Source organism: Glycine max, chromosome 6 (genome assembly GCF_000004515.6).
Source record: "Glycine max cultivar Williams 82 chromosome 6, Glycine_max_v4.0, whole genome shotgun sequence".
Classification (NCBI taxonomy): Eukaryota; Viridiplantae; Streptophyta; class Magnoliopsida; order Fabales; family Fabaceae; genus Glycine; species Glycine max.
Window position 1 is genome coordinate 42,111,593 of NC_038242.2, and position 16,523 is coordinate 42,128,115.

Sequence of the window (16,523 nt, forward strand, 5' to 3'; positions counted from 1 at the left end):
CTTTTGTTAACATCGGTTTTCATAAAACCAATGTTAAATTGACGATGTTAAAATCATTTTTTTAGTAGTGTTTGGTCTCGCATCATCATTATTGTAGGTTATTCTGAAAAATGAAAATTCTCCCATTATTAATTAGAATTGATATTCGAGTGACCTCACAACTAGAATATGGCTTCTTACACTATTCAAGTTTACTATATGCCATATAAGCTAATGTGAGTCACCTTATCAATCTATATACAATTTGGGTTGGCCCTAAGCTAACATACAAGAGTCGCAATATTTAGACACTCAAATAGTACATACACCCTTGATTTCTCTTTATCATTCTATCATATCATACCATTAATCAATTCAGTCATTTATCTCTACATCTCTGAGGGCGTGGATGATCCTCTCACGTAAAGTTGTTAATTACAAATGGTCTTGAGTTTAAGTTCCAGGTATGTAGATGTTGTTAATTACCTTGAAAAATATAAAACTGAAACCTAAACTAGAAAGTTCACAAGATAATATCAATCATCCATTAACTTGAATATCATATAGCTTCAGTTGTGATTTGGGTGCATCTTACTTTTGATAAGGCCAAGGATAACATGTCCAGGATTTGTTGGTCAATGCATCATGGTAGTTCTTAGTGTTTGGTTTGCTCTTAAGACGTAGCTTGTGCTCCTTCCTGCAACTCATGCAATGTAGGAACTCAACCCTGGGAAAATTTTGTTTCCTCGTTACAAAGTCTTTCATTTGGCCTGGTGTGTAATATTTTATCAGAGGTGTCTTCTGGAGTGGACCTTTGTCTTCATCTTCGCAATGAACCTTGATGTTTCTCTTCCACCTTTATTACTAGAGCAACAACATCCTACATACGTTATTTGGGAGCAACTAATCGATTGACGACCATCGTCACAGAGTTGATATAAGGTTCAAATAGTAAACACGTGACAATATGAAATTAATTAAATTTTATGAAATAAATATGAAATTTTCAAATATTTTATAATTTAAGGAAAATTAGGTACACTAAACATGTTTATTTTTTAACAAATTTGACACAAATTAACCAAATCAGTAATTATTTATATGTATTTACATTCTTTCCCAAATTAACCAAATATGAGACATTAAAGATATTTAAAATAAAATAAAAATCATGTAGTCAAGATGTATGATGATGACATAATTAACTATCATGTGGTAATTAAAATAAAGCATTAAATGCTGACACAGTACCTAAAAAATGTGTGAAGCCATATGATAGACAGTTATGGTGACCCCAACTACCAAAGAATTCAGCATATATGCCTACACGTAAGCAGGATTTTGGAAAAAGGCCTTCCATGGTACATCATATCCGGTATTTTAAGAACAAGCCACAAAGCAAAGTTACTTAGCAGATATTGTAAGTATTCATTCAGTCCAACCCAGTGTAAGGTTTTCACACACATAGGCAAAAAGCATTATGCTATTTCTCAAGTTAAAAAATTAGATACTTTTAAAAGGAGAAAGTAAAAATAGACACTACTTGGAAATTGGAGTTTCTTGAGAGAACTCCTCTTTATGAATATATATAATGTTATTACCATTGAAATCCTTAACAAAAGACTACTTGTAAATTGTATGAAGACGAGATAAGGATATTATGTATAATAAGTAACACTAGGAAATAGTTATCAATAGAAAAAATATTAGAATATGGCTTTAAGCAGAACTGGCATGTGATTCCTAAGGACATTCATACTTTGACATAAAAGTGAGGTTCAAAACTGCCATAAGTTTTTTACTTATACCTTCAAAGAGGCATTAATTTATGTGAGAGAAGTTTTCCATGATTGTGTACTACTGGTATCATCATCTGCTGTAAGACAATCGAAATCAAAAGTAAAAAATAGTCCATATAACCATAAGCCTCAAAATACGTAAACAAAAGAATGGAAGTCTTCAACCGAACATCCAAGACAACTTATACATGAACATGCATGCTGCCTTGAAGGCATAACATATAAAAAACATGGCATTCATATAAGGTTAATAAGTTTATATAAACAGCAGAATAGGAAGTTTAATGACAGGTCCGATTTTTAAAACATCAACAAAAACTATTCCGTAATTTTTTTATATGAAAATATACCATAGAATACATGCGTTCAACTCAATCTCACCATTTGAAATACAATGAATAATTAAAATGTAACTTTTATGAATAGAACAATTTTATTGAGAACCAAGAAAGGTGCCAAAAAAAAAATAACAACATCAGAGAAAAAAAACACCTGAAAATGACTAGTCAATCGAGATACTTCAACCTAAAATATAAGTGGCAACAAAGATCACATATAATTATCAGGATTCATGGAAAGTAATGCCCGGTACAAAGCTTCGCCTTCTTCTAGGTGACCAGGCTTTACCAAAACTGAAACCTCTTGTTCTTTGTATACAAGTTTATCAACCTAGGAAGGCATATTCGGAATCAAGTTATATATCATGTATTAGTTACATTTATCAAATTCCCTAGGTTAATAAAACTAAAACATACTTACAGTGTTAGATTTTTTTTGTGCAACTCCTCCAGAGCTCTCTCAAGAAACTCACATTCCTCTAACAATGAGATCTGGGAAATAATATTTAGTGCAGAGAAACAGCACAGGAAAAAATAATAACAGCAGTAAAACCATGAATACCACCCATATCAGGTCAACCTGAGAATTAATAATGAGTATTATCATTTACTCCACCTGCTGCTTAGGTTATGTGAATAAAATAACTGGTGCAGAAATAAGCCATATCTGTTGGACATATAAATTCATAAATTCAAACCACTGGGTTTGACAGAGAACCACACACACCCCGAGTCGCCCCCCCCCCCCCCCCTAAAAAACCATCTTAAGACCTTTTTTTAACCTTACAACAAGCATAACATAATTTTAACATACCGTATAGAAGAACCCATGATGAACATGTCATTAAAAAATACTGAAAATTATTAATTATTTATTGAATGGGATATAATTATTTTGTGTTATGTATTAAAACACGTTTATAATATATTAAAAAACATTCTACTGTATAAAATGTACATAGTTGGTGTAAAATATTTTTCCGCATGCATCTCTAATAACAAAATTTTGTCATTTTCTCGTAACAAATCTTTTCATTTATAAATATAATGTATGAGTAGTTTCTTTAAAATTATTTGTTGAAATAATCGCTCATTCTAATAAAATAAGTATTTTTTTTTTATTTTTTAGTATATTTGTCTAAACTCTTTATATTTTAAAAAATAAATTCTATCTATTTTGTATGAAAACGCTCATCACACACACACACACACACACACACATTTAGATTATATAATCATGTACGTGGATAATTATGCTTATATAATCTCTTAAAAAGTTATGTCACATTATGTTTAATCTTAATATTGCATGATTTGATCCGATACTTAATTAATCATGATTATCTCACTTTCTCATATAAAAGTCCCTTCAATTCACTCTATATAGTCACATATGACCATATATGTATAAATTTAACTCGTAAAAATAATCTCTACTACCATGACAGGGTTTAGCGTGCACTTTTTAAGGCTGCTTGCGACAAGTCACAACTTAAATATGTTAAGTTTCTGCAGTGTTTGTTTTACCTATACATTTAAAAAGCATTAAAACTCAATAGTACCAATTATCATTCATCAAAGTAGTTAATTAAATATTACAGTAGATACTCAACTTGTACAAATAATATCAAAATACTTATACTTGCTAATGTTACAGAACATAAATTGTGCGTGTAAAAAATTAATTTAATTTACATTATGCACTCAACCTTTCACATTATGTTATCCATACTTTTTTATGAGATTATGTTATCCACTCTTACTTATAAGGATTATAATGAGTTTTCCTCTAAGGTCCTAAGGTGAAATTCCTCCCATGATATGGCCTTTCTTGGTGCACTTCAAAAATCAGGACGGAAGGAGACCAGAAGGAGATTTTCAATCACCTTTCCCCTTAATCCAGAGCAAGTTCTAATGTTATAAATAATTCTAGTTTAAGCACATCCTGTTATCATTTTCAATAAAATAGAAAATAGAAGACGAAAAGAAAACACCTCCACTTGTTAAACAGACTAACATTATGATTTTCAAACTTAAGTACATGCCAGCATAATCAAAGACTAACATCCAAGTTAAATTTAATGATTATAGAGAAGCAACTAAAGGCAAATGCATTTAAGATGCTACCTGTAGGTGTGATAGGTCACAAACAATTTCAATATTGTCGGGATCAATTCTCAGTGCCTTTCGATAGCACTTGATCGCCTCCTGGTATTCTCTCTCTGACCGATAAAGGAGACCATAAACATTGCAGCAAACATGACTTTTAAGGTCATTCTTTACCAGAACAAAAATCAAAGCTGGATCATCTGATAGACAACTATTGTAAGATTGATAAACTAGTTCGTATGCTTCAGACTTATGGTCCATGCAATTTAATGTCAAACCCTTCATCAATAAAGTTTCTATCATCTAGAAACCGGAACGGACACATAAATAAAAATTATGAGCAAAGAAATAAAATATGCTGCAAATAAGAAATAATAGATAGAAAATGGGGAAGGGGAGAGGGGCTAACATTCCATTTCTTGCATGACTTACTTAAACAATTAAGAAGGGAAATAAGATGACCGCTGGCCATAAGGAAAAAGTTAGAAAATTGTCACCAAAATAATAAAGTATACCTCCATGGTCGGGAAAGATTTTCAAAATTACATCAGCTGCTTTGAGACCCTTTTTATATCGTTTGGTTTCATATGATTTCTGCAGTTAAGGAAAATAACTGAATATCCCAATTTTCCTTTGGTCCTAGATTTGCGGAACTGAAAGAAAGTAGCTCCTATGGGAAAACAAAGAGCACAGTGAAGGAAAATAACCCAATTTTCTGTCTCCCTCTTTCACTATCCTTATGTCTCTCTACTTCTGCTTCGCCTTCGCGTTGCCCCAGTATCTATCTCCGCTTCTGCTCCTTTTTCTATGTTTTACTCTGCTCCTACTTCATCTTCTACTTCTATCGTTGTCCCTATCCCAGCTCGAAACCCTAGACTCAAAAGAAGGCTTTTCTTGAGATTGTCGTGGATGGATTGGAGCTGCGCTTGCTTCTTTGACTCGGAGGAGGCTTTGACGAATTTGGAGAGGAAGGAAGAGGAGGGTTTTGGAACATCATCCTTTGCTGCTGAAGAGGAAAAGCGGAGACCCAGCTTGAACCACGCAGCTCTCTCGCCTTTACAGGTCAACTCGTCGTAGTTCGGCACTCCTTTTTCTTCCTCCATCTCTAAACTTCACTTTTCAATTTCATTCTTCATCCATCTCAACCCAACTAACATCCCTTCACACTCCATGAAATGTAAGGAAAGACAATAGAGTTAGACCACAGAAAATGTAAAATAAAAATAACAGTTAAAATTGTGAAGAAATCGCGAAGCGGAGAATGAAATCAACAAGGTACCTAAGAAGCAGGAGGGAAGGTGGAATGTCATGAAGAAGAAGAAGAAGAGAGAGAAAACAGTTAGCTCCATGGATGAATGAATAAACCCAAGAGATTAGAGAGAATGGTGCATGTGCAAGTGCAGAGAGTGTGTGCGAGTGGATTTTCTTTTCTTCTTCTTCTCAGCTTTCTTCCTCTCTATTGATGTCGAGGTAGAGTATGGAGGCGCGCGACAGAGTTCCAGCAGGCTAGCTAGGGTTTTAATTTTTTTCAGCGGAATTAAGATGATTTTTTACTAAAACTCGTCTTAAATTTTATTAGCCATAACATTCTAAGGCGGTTTTCAATAATCGTCTTAGAATGTGTGTTGTAAAAGACATTTTTCATTACAATAATTACAATAATTCCACAAGCTCATTTTCTAAGGCGGTCCACTTAGAACCATCATAGGATAGGTGTCGTGGAAACTTATATTTCTAGTAGTGCTTCCACTCCCTTCTTTGAAATCAAGCTTCTCAAACGCTTCTAGAATCAAATTCATCAATTATTACAAATTAAAATTTTTCCATCCACTTCAGTGTTCTCCCTTGTTACTTAGAGAAATTAATGATTTGGTCTTGATCTAATATAATGGTATAAGGTAGCCAACATATAATGCGTAGGAGCCAAATAGTAATAATAGTAAAATTGTGTAATAAGATACTTTATCTATGTTTTAGTTTGGTTTCTTATGTTTAAAAAGTTTCACTTTAGTCTCTTGTTCTCTTTTCACTCATTTCTTATTTGATCCTCACAAACCTCACTTGGAGACATAGGTGTAAGGGTAACCTTTTTCCCTTTATGTCCCAATGAAAATTTGTTTGTGACACTATTATGGAGAACATCCTTATCATACTGCCAAGGCCTTCCACGTAAGAGATTGCTAGCCTCCATAGGGACTACATCAAACAGTATCTCATCAACATATTTTCCAATGGAAAAGCATATCAAAACTTTTATATCTACAACTAGCTCCCTATTCTCACTCAACCATTGTAGTTTGTAAGGCCGAGGGTGAGGGAAAGTTTTCAACGCAAGCTTTTCTACCAGTCTTTGGCTAGCTACATAAGTGCAATTTCCCCCATCAATAATCAAAGAGCATATTTTCCCCATGAAGAAGTGGGAGTAGGGTTAGAATTATTTTTACCAAGGGAAGAACCTTTTCATGAGATTTCAATGAAGATCCTCTATTCTTCTTGTATGTTTGCTTCCTCTTTACTTGTTGTTCCACCTTGATAGCTTAATGAATGAGATCCTTCAGAGAGGCATAGTGGTGCAACTCTACAATGTCTTGGATCTCCCTATTGAGACCATGCAAATACCTTGCCATGGTGGACTCTTGAGACTTTATCTCTTCATTGTAGTTCTAGCAAGCAAAGACTAGCTCAACCTTCATCTCCCACTCAAGATACACTTTCGGATTACGAGTCCCTTTAAAAGTACGGATCTTCACCTTTACTCCATCAATCCCTTCCTCTCTTTGCCTACCTCCATATCTTCTATGACTTCTTCTCTCCCTATACCTCTAATTCCTCCATCCTGCCCCATCCTCTTCATACCCGTCATCTTCTCCATGAGAATAATTAGATGATTTTACCTCTCTTCTTTGCTCTATATTTTCAATCTCAAAGTGTCCAAGTGTAATTTAATTTACCCCAAGTGATATGTATAAAGCAAGACAAACATATGAAAAAAATGGGTTCGAAAAAGGAGATGAAGGAGAAAGTTAATATATATATATATATATATATATATATATATATATATATATATATATATATATATATATATATATATATATATTGTAATCTTTTAGGATTGCACTCCACTAAGGTGCAACTTGTACTTTAGAACTACGCATATCTAAACTACTGATAATAACAAATTATTAAGATCTTTACAATTAATTAAAAATTTTCATATCATATTTTTTATAAATAAAAATTTGTCACCTACCACCAACATCATCACCATCATTGTCACCGGTGGTGATGATGATGGTAATGTTGATGACAACAACAATTATTGAAGTAATAATATTGGTGGAGATAATAATATATTTTGTTCTTAAGAGAAAATTATGATATGAAAAATATAAATTAATGATAATTATGTGAATTCTTTTGGCGTTGTTCTTTAATTTCATGAAATCTAAAGTCTTATGTGGATAATTTATGATGATCTTTATCAAGATGAAACTCTAATTAATTTTGATTAAAAAAACTATTTCATAGATTATTATTAGGATAAAACTTTAATTTGAATTCAAGAATAATACAAAAACACTTAAGGAACTATGTCTAAATTATATTATCTTTATTATTAGGCCAATTGATAAACTTTGATACGAATGCAGGATAAGTTATAATAGTTTTAAGTTAATTTTACCTATGCGATTTATGTACCACAGGTTCTAATTGTGTGAATTAGGTCGTCTAGTATCATAATTGTATGAATTTTCTCCCTCCATCAGTCAATAATAAAAATTTAATATATTTTTCCGACCTGCTACTACATGATGACATGTAAATGTCATGACAATTGACCTATATTACTTGATATTTATATTTTTGTGACTTAATTAAACTTTTGTTCTCTTTGCTATTGCAATAGTGAATTTCCAAAAGAGCAAATAAGTTGTGTCAATATATACTAGTTTTTGATCCGTGTAATGCACTGGATAAACAAGTTTGGTTGAGTAGTGATAGGATGATTTTGTATTTAATAATATAGTTTTAGAGCAAAAACCTGCTAAATGTTATTTGTAGAACTATTTATGTTGGCATATGATAAGTAAAACTTTAAAAGAATAATTCAAATTAATAAAAGTTTGATAACATTTAAACCAAGGGGGTTGGCCATCCCCTCCCCCATCTTACAAACTTTTTTTAAAATATTATACATATAATATTACTATAATTATTTATATTTTTCGTTAATATTAATTTATAATATTATATTACTATCAAATGCTCTTTAGAATTATTTCTTACTATTCAATTATCAATGAATTTATTTTCTTTAAAGAATATAGAGAAAAATAATTTATGATTGTTTAGTTACTAATAGAGTATAAATAAGTTAATTTTTCCTTATTTTCTTTTTATTAGTTAATATTATAAACAATTTAGCATTAATAATTAATTTTGTACTTTAAATTTATATTTTTACATAATATCAACTCTAACGGAGGATTTAGTGATATTTTTTAATTAATTATGTTTTCATCATATAAAATATATTTTGTATGACTGTTATAGCTTTAGTTTGGTAGGTTGGAAGGTCACGTTTAAATGGCTGATAAAAATGCCAATGTTGAACATATTCCTTTAGCAATAAAAAATAATTTGACATTAGAAAAGACTGGAAATATATCATAATATGATTAAAGAAATAAAAAATATATAATTAAATTCCTGATATACCATATACCTAGAGATTCAAAAGACGCATAAAAGTAAAATTTTGTGTAATTTTTTCCTTCAAAAGATGATGCTACACCTACCATTGTATTTCAACGGGTGCAAAATGAATTGGGTGAAAAAAGTATAATCATGATTGGTTACATGAATTGCTTTTGTATTTATAATCACGATCGGTTTTTTCGATCAATCAATTTCTATTTATACAAGCATATTGAAATTATATCAGTCTTTGGGTTTGAAAAAGGAGATGAAGGAGAAAGTTAATCTCTGTTGATATATATATATATATATATGTTGTAATCTTTTAGGATTGCATTCACTAAGGTGCAACTTGTACTTTAGAACTACGCATATCTAAATTATTGATAATAACAAATTATTAAGATCATTACAATTAATTAAAAATTTTCATATCATATTTTTTATAAATAAAAATTTGTCACCTACCACTAACATCATCACCATCATTGTCACCGGTGGTGATGATGATGGTAATGTTGATGACAACAACAATTATTGAAGTGATAATATTGGTGGAGATAATAATATATTTTGTTCTTAAGAGAAAATTATGATATCAAAAATATAAATTAATGATAATTATGTGAATTCTTTTGGCATTGTTCTTTAATTTCATGAAATCTAAAGTCTTATGTTGATAATTTATGATGATCTTTATCAAGATGAAACTCTAATTAATTTTGATTAAAAAAACTATTTCATAGATTATTATCAGGATAAAACTTTAATTTTAATTCAAGAACCATACAAAAACACTTAAGGAACTATGTCTAAATTATATTATCTTTATTATTAGGCCAATTGATAAACTGATACGAAAGCAGGGTAAGTTATAATAGTTTTAAGTTAATTTTACCTATGCGATTTATGTACCACAGGTTCTAATTGTGTGAATTAGGTCGTCTAGTATCATAATTGTATGAATTTTCTCCCTCCATCAGTCAATAATAAAAATTTAATATATTTTTCCTACCTGCTACTACATGATGACATGTAAATGTCATGACAAGAGTTACGTGACTTTTTTTTGTTGAAGTTAAGCATTTATATGATTAATGAGTATTATTAAATAATAAAAAAATTATTTAAATTATCTCTTAAAAGAAGACAGTTAGTCATGAAGAGACAAATCCTTTATCATAATGAACACATAACTTCTAGTTTTTTATTTTCAGCATCTAGTTTTAAGAGAAGTATTTGATCGTCGTCTAATTATCTTTTACTAAAATACATTCTCAATTATTTTAATATTTATTATGATCAACATCTCATTATATGTAGCTAGGATGACGTTCAAATAATGTGCAATACACTTGGTCAATTGTGTTTTAAACATTTATTATTTTTTATTACACTTTAATATAAATTTATCATGAAAACGTAAAAATTAATGTGATTTGTATTTTATAGAAAAATATTTATCACTTACTTCCAAATTTCATTTAATAAATGACTATTAATATACTTTCTTTTATGATCATCACAGAACATTTATTTTATTATATTTTAAACTATGAATAAATTAATAGTGTATTTAATTATTACTTCTTTGGCTTTTTTGGGATTCAGATTTGAGAAGAAAACAGTCCATACCAAAATCCCTAAATCAAATGGTCGAAGAAGAATCTGGACTACCTATAGTCAATTTGCATGCATCTCTTTGTGCAGTCATGAACTTAGGGCTCCAATTTTTATTTATTTATATTCAGCAGTTTTGGAAGGATTGAAAAATAAAATTAAGGATTTTCTTTCCCCATATGACTGCAGGTGATCCACCCCAGCAGAAGACAAGTCAAGGAAATGAGAAAAAGAAAGAAGATGAGAATATTACTCAAGGTTAGTGTGATTTTTCTAAAATCAATTAATTTGCTTAAGTGTTTTATGTTTACATATGGTTTCAAAAGGTAGCTGAATTCTATGCATTCAAGCGATATTTCTCTCTTTTACATATTTCTCTCTCATTGTGAAATTCCTGTTTGAGAAGAAAACAGTCCATACCAAAATCCCTAAATCAAATGGCGGAAGAAGAATTTGGACTACCTACAGTCAATTTGCATGCATCTCATTGTGCAGTGATGAACTTAGGGCACCAATTTTTTTATATTTACTTAATTTAAGAAGGATTGAAAAATAAAATTAAGGGCTTTCTTTCCTCATATGATTATAGGTGATCCACCTAAACAGAAGAGAAGTCAAGGAAATGAGAAAAAGACAGAAGACGACAATATTTCTCAAGGTTAGTGTGATTTTTCCTAAATCAATTATTTTCCTTAAGTGTTTTATGTTTTCATATGGTAACTCAAAGAGAACAATGGAGATAAATCCAACTTAGGTATCTGGTATAAATAAATAAAGAAACATTTTGAAAAGAAAATCCTCAATTTAGTCTTTTAAGGTTACATGTGTATATCAACATTTCTTCAAAGATTTTTCTGTCATAATTTGTAGTTTTCAAAAGTTTTTCTCCACAATGATTAAATTAATTTCACATTTAAGCCATTCTACCCCTACTATCATGTGTATATCAGCATGCATTGTTTTATGCCTACTTGATGATTTTCCATTCTTTGTTGTGTAATAATATTGTCACATAACTAGTTCACAATTTTACACCATTATGGGAGTGAACATATTTTAGCTAGTTTCATTTTTTACCATAATTCTTGGCTTGTAAATATGTTCATGATCAAATAAACAGGGCCATCAAAACGAAGAAAGCAATTTAGGGTTGGAGATGATGGTAAAATATTATTTGATGAAGAAGAGCTCAAAATGATCCTAGATTTTAAGAGAGGTGAGGACTATATTGAGGTTCTTTGTGGCGCTACAAACAAAAAATATGGAGATTATGTTGGGAGGCTAAAAATTAATAACGAAGGTCAATATTTCATCACTTGTGAGTGTTGCCCTGAGTGTCCCTTGGGTAAGTTTTCCACTTCAATTTCTCAATTTTTTTTATTTTGCAATAGTATAATTGATCTCTAATGTTTCAAGCAAGTATTTTTGTTTTGTATTGTTATAATTGTACAATAAAAAAATAATGGAACAGGAACTGCAGAATCTGTTGATCTTTTTTAGAGCCTTATTTTTGTAATTTGGAAAAAACAAATAAATAGCAGATATATAGATTTAATTTTATCAAAAAAAATATCTGTGAGACAGAATCACTATTTCTTTTCATTATATTTTATTGCAATATAAATTATTATTATAAATATAATTTCGATCCTATGCATTATTTGTTGGTGGTAACGAGGGAGAACACTGAAGTTGATGGAAACATGTTTGTTTGTAATAATCAGTGAATGTCACTCTAGAAGCATTTGAGAAACATGCTTTAAGGGAAGGGAGCGGAAGGTGGAAGAGAAACATCTGGATTCATTGTGAAGACGACGACAAAGTTCCACTCTGGAAGACACCTCTGATAAAGTATTACACACACCAGGCAAATGTGGCTAACCGGAAAGACTCTGCAATGAGGAAACAAAACTTTCACAGGGATGAGTTCCTACGTTGCACGAGATGCGGGAAGGAGCGCAGGTTCCATCTCAAGAGCAGACCAGACATTAAGAACTACCATGATGCTTCAAACAACAAATGCTGGAATTGTTCTCTTTGGCCTTATCAAAAGTAAGTTGCTCAATCCCAACTCAAGCTATATGATATTCAAGTTCATGCATGATTAGTATTTTCTTGTGAGCGTAGTTGGTACTTAGTCTTGCAAAACACATTATATGCTGGAAAAAGATACTGGGGACTCATGATGTGTCAATAAGAGATAGAGAGACAAAAAGGATGAGCGATAATTGATATTTTACTAAAAATCACAAATTCCTTCAACTAGAGACAATCCAGCTTTAGTAAGGTAGGATAATTGATTATTGCAACAACGTTCTTTTCCCAAGTAATTAACAACATCAACATACCTATAACTTAGATTTAAGACCACTTGTTATGAACAACTTTGTGTCAGAATGTCATCCATGGACTCAGAGATGGAGAGATAAATGACCGATGTGATTAATGGTATGATATGAAAGAATGATAAAGAGAAATCAAGGTGTATGTACAATTTGAGTGTCCAAATATTGGGACTCTTGTATGTTAGCTAAGGGGCAAGCCAAACCGTATATAGATTGAAAAGTGACTCACGCTAGCTTGTATTGCATACAGTAAACTTGAACAATATAAAAAGCTATATTCTAGTTGAGAGATCTGCTCAAATATCAATTCTAATTAATCATGTGAAAATTTTAATTTTTCAGAATAACATGCGATGATGATGAGATCAAGTCTGAAAGCAAGCAGGGGCTGTTCTCGTTCTTCAACTTGCCTAGGCTGCTCAACTTGTTACTGTGAAGGGTGCATCAAGTGCCGCTTTGAGGATTGCAATTGCCAAGAATGCAGAGACTTTATGCTATATGCTAAACCTTAACTAGGCTCTGCAAAGTGCCATTTCTTAATTGACTCATTTGGCACCTACATGAAGACATGAAAACTATATGATGTTGCGGAGAAACTTTGGACCTCTTTATTACTGTTTAAGAAAGCTGTGACTTTTTTCTTTTTCTTTGGAGAACTTCTAGATGGTACCATCTTGGTCTTTCATATGATCAACTCAGAACTAGTTCTCTTTGAATAATATTGAGCTTGAAATGGTACTCAACTTAAAGTTTTCTTTTTTATATTATCTTTTTATACTACTGTGTTTTGGAGGTGGATTGACGCTTATGCCTACAGCTGTTTCTGATCATCTAGGATGATTAATTTATGTAACACTGCAAAAAAATTATAGCTTTGTGTAGGAAATAACACATAGACTATTGGTATAAGGGGGCAATTTTCACCTATCAAACTAGCTTTTAGGAGTTGAGTAAGACCTAAACCTGAATGCTAATATGGCTTCAAAATAAGGGTTGTTGTTGGCCTATTGGGTCACATGTTATCAGGCTGTTATCAAACCTCCCAAAGATGCCTAATCCTGCAAAGTTCATAACTGAGACGTCCGTCTCCCGACTTGCAGGGGTGACATCAACTAACTGGTAGTATGGTGAAAATATAAGTGACGACAATCCTTACCTTGATTCTGTAGATTGTGACTGCATCTCCATCGAGGTTGTTAATTGAAGCTTGAGATTTTCTTCATTCCCATTGAGTTCAAACTCAGAATTACATCATACTAAAGGGGAAACGAAGCACGTGTAGATGGAGGCGTTGGCTTTGTATGCGAGTTGCTGGTACAGGATGTTGTGGGTTAGGGTGAGGAAGGGACGGTGAGGCTTTAGGGTGGGAGGACCTGTGGCGGTGACTATGTGACTTTGGGTTCGGTGGCAGAGTATCGAAGTGAGCCTGATCATGAAATGTGGAGAGATTCTTACCTAATTAGGGTTCATGACATTGAGAGAAGAATGAGGCAGGTAGAGGGCAAGAGACTATGTGTTTTAGAAAATTTGACAACATTAGGTTTTTTATTAACCATTGTTAACGCACGTCAACCGACCTCAGTTTTGGTCAAAAATGAAGTTAAGGGATACACACAAGATCGGTTTTTAAAAAACTGATGTTAACAAAGTCCTTTTGTTAACATCGGTTTTCATAAAACCAATGTTAAATTGACGATGTTAAAATCATTTTTTTAGTAGTGTTTGGTCTCGCATCATCATTATTGTAGGTTATTCTGAAAAATGAAAATTCTCCCATTATTAATTAGAATTGATATTCGAGTGACCTCACAACTAGAATATGGCTTCTTACACTATTCAAGTTTACTATATGCCATATAAGCTAATGTGAGTCACCTTATCAATCTATATACAATTTGGGTTGGCCCTAAGCTAACATACAAGAGTCGCAATATTTAGACACTCAAATAGTACATACACCCTTGATTTCTCTTTATCATTCTATCATATCATACCATTAATCAATTCAGTCATTTATCTCTACATCTCTGAGGGCGTGGATGATCCTCTCACGTAAAGTTGTTAATTACAAATGGTCTTGAGTTTAAGTTCCAGGTATGTAGATGTTGTTAATTACCTTGAAAAATATAAAACTGAAACCTAAACTAGAAAGTTCACAAGATAATATCAATCATCCATTAACTTGAATATCATATAGCTTCAGTTGTGATTTGGGTGCATCTTACTTTTGATAAGGCCAAGGATAACATGTCCAGGATTTGTTGGTCAATGCATCATGGTAGTTCTTAGTGTTTGGTTTGCTCTTAAGACGTAGCTTGTGCTCCTTCCTGCAACTCATGCAATGTAGGAACTCAACCCTGGGAAAATTTTGTTTCCTCGTTACAAAGTCTTTCATTTGGCCTGGTGTGTAATATTTTATCAGAGGTGTCTTCTGGAGTGGACCTTTGTCTTCATCTTCGCAATGAACCTTGATGTTTCTCTTCCACCTTTATTACTAGAGCAACAACATCCTACATACGTTATTTGGGAGCAACTAATCGATTGACGACCATCGTCACAGAGTTGATATAAGGTTCAAATAGTAAACACGTGACAATATGAAATTAATTAAATTTTATGAAATAAATATGAAATTTTCAAATATTTTATAATTTAAGGAAAATTAGGTACACTAAACATGTTTATTTTTTAACAAATTTGACACAAATTAACCAAATCAGTAATTATTTATATGTATTTACATTCTTTCCCAAATTAACCAAATATGAGACATTAAAGATATTTAAAATAAAATAAAAATCATGTAGTCAAGATGTATGATGATGACATAATTAACTATCATGTGGTAATTAAAATAAAGCATTAAATGCTGACACAGTACCTAAAAAATGTGTGAAGCCATATGATAGACAGTTATGGTGACCCCAACTACCAAAGAATTCAGCATATATGCCTACACGTAAGCAGGATTTTGGAAAAAGGCCTTCCATGGTACATCATATCCGGTATTTTAAGAACAAGCCACAAAGCAAAGTTACTTAGCAGATATTGTAAGTATTCATTCAGTCCAACCCAGTGTAAGGTTTTCACACACATAGGCAAAAAGCATTATGCTATTTCTCAAGTTAAAAAATTAGATACTTTTAAAAGGAGAAAGTAAAAATAGACACTACTTGGAAATTGGAGTTTCTTGAGAGAACTCCTCTTTATGAATATATATAATGTTATTACCATTGAAATCCTTAACAAAAGACTACTTGTAAATTGTATGAAGACGAGATAAGGATATTATGTATAATAAGTAACACTAGGAAATAGTTATCAATAGAAAAAATATTAGAATATGGCTTTAAGCAGAACTGGCATGTGATTCCTAAGGACATTCATACTTTGACATAAAAGTGAGGTTCAAAACTGCCATAAGTTTTTTACTTATACCTTCAAAGAGGCATTAATTTATGTGAGAGAAGTTTTCCATGATTGTGTACTACTGGTATCATCATCTGCTGTAAGACAATCGAAATCAAAAGTAAAAAATAGTCCATATAACCATAAGCCTCAAAATACGTAAACAAAAGAATGGAAGTCTTCAACCGAACATCCAAGACAACTTATACATGAACATGCATGCT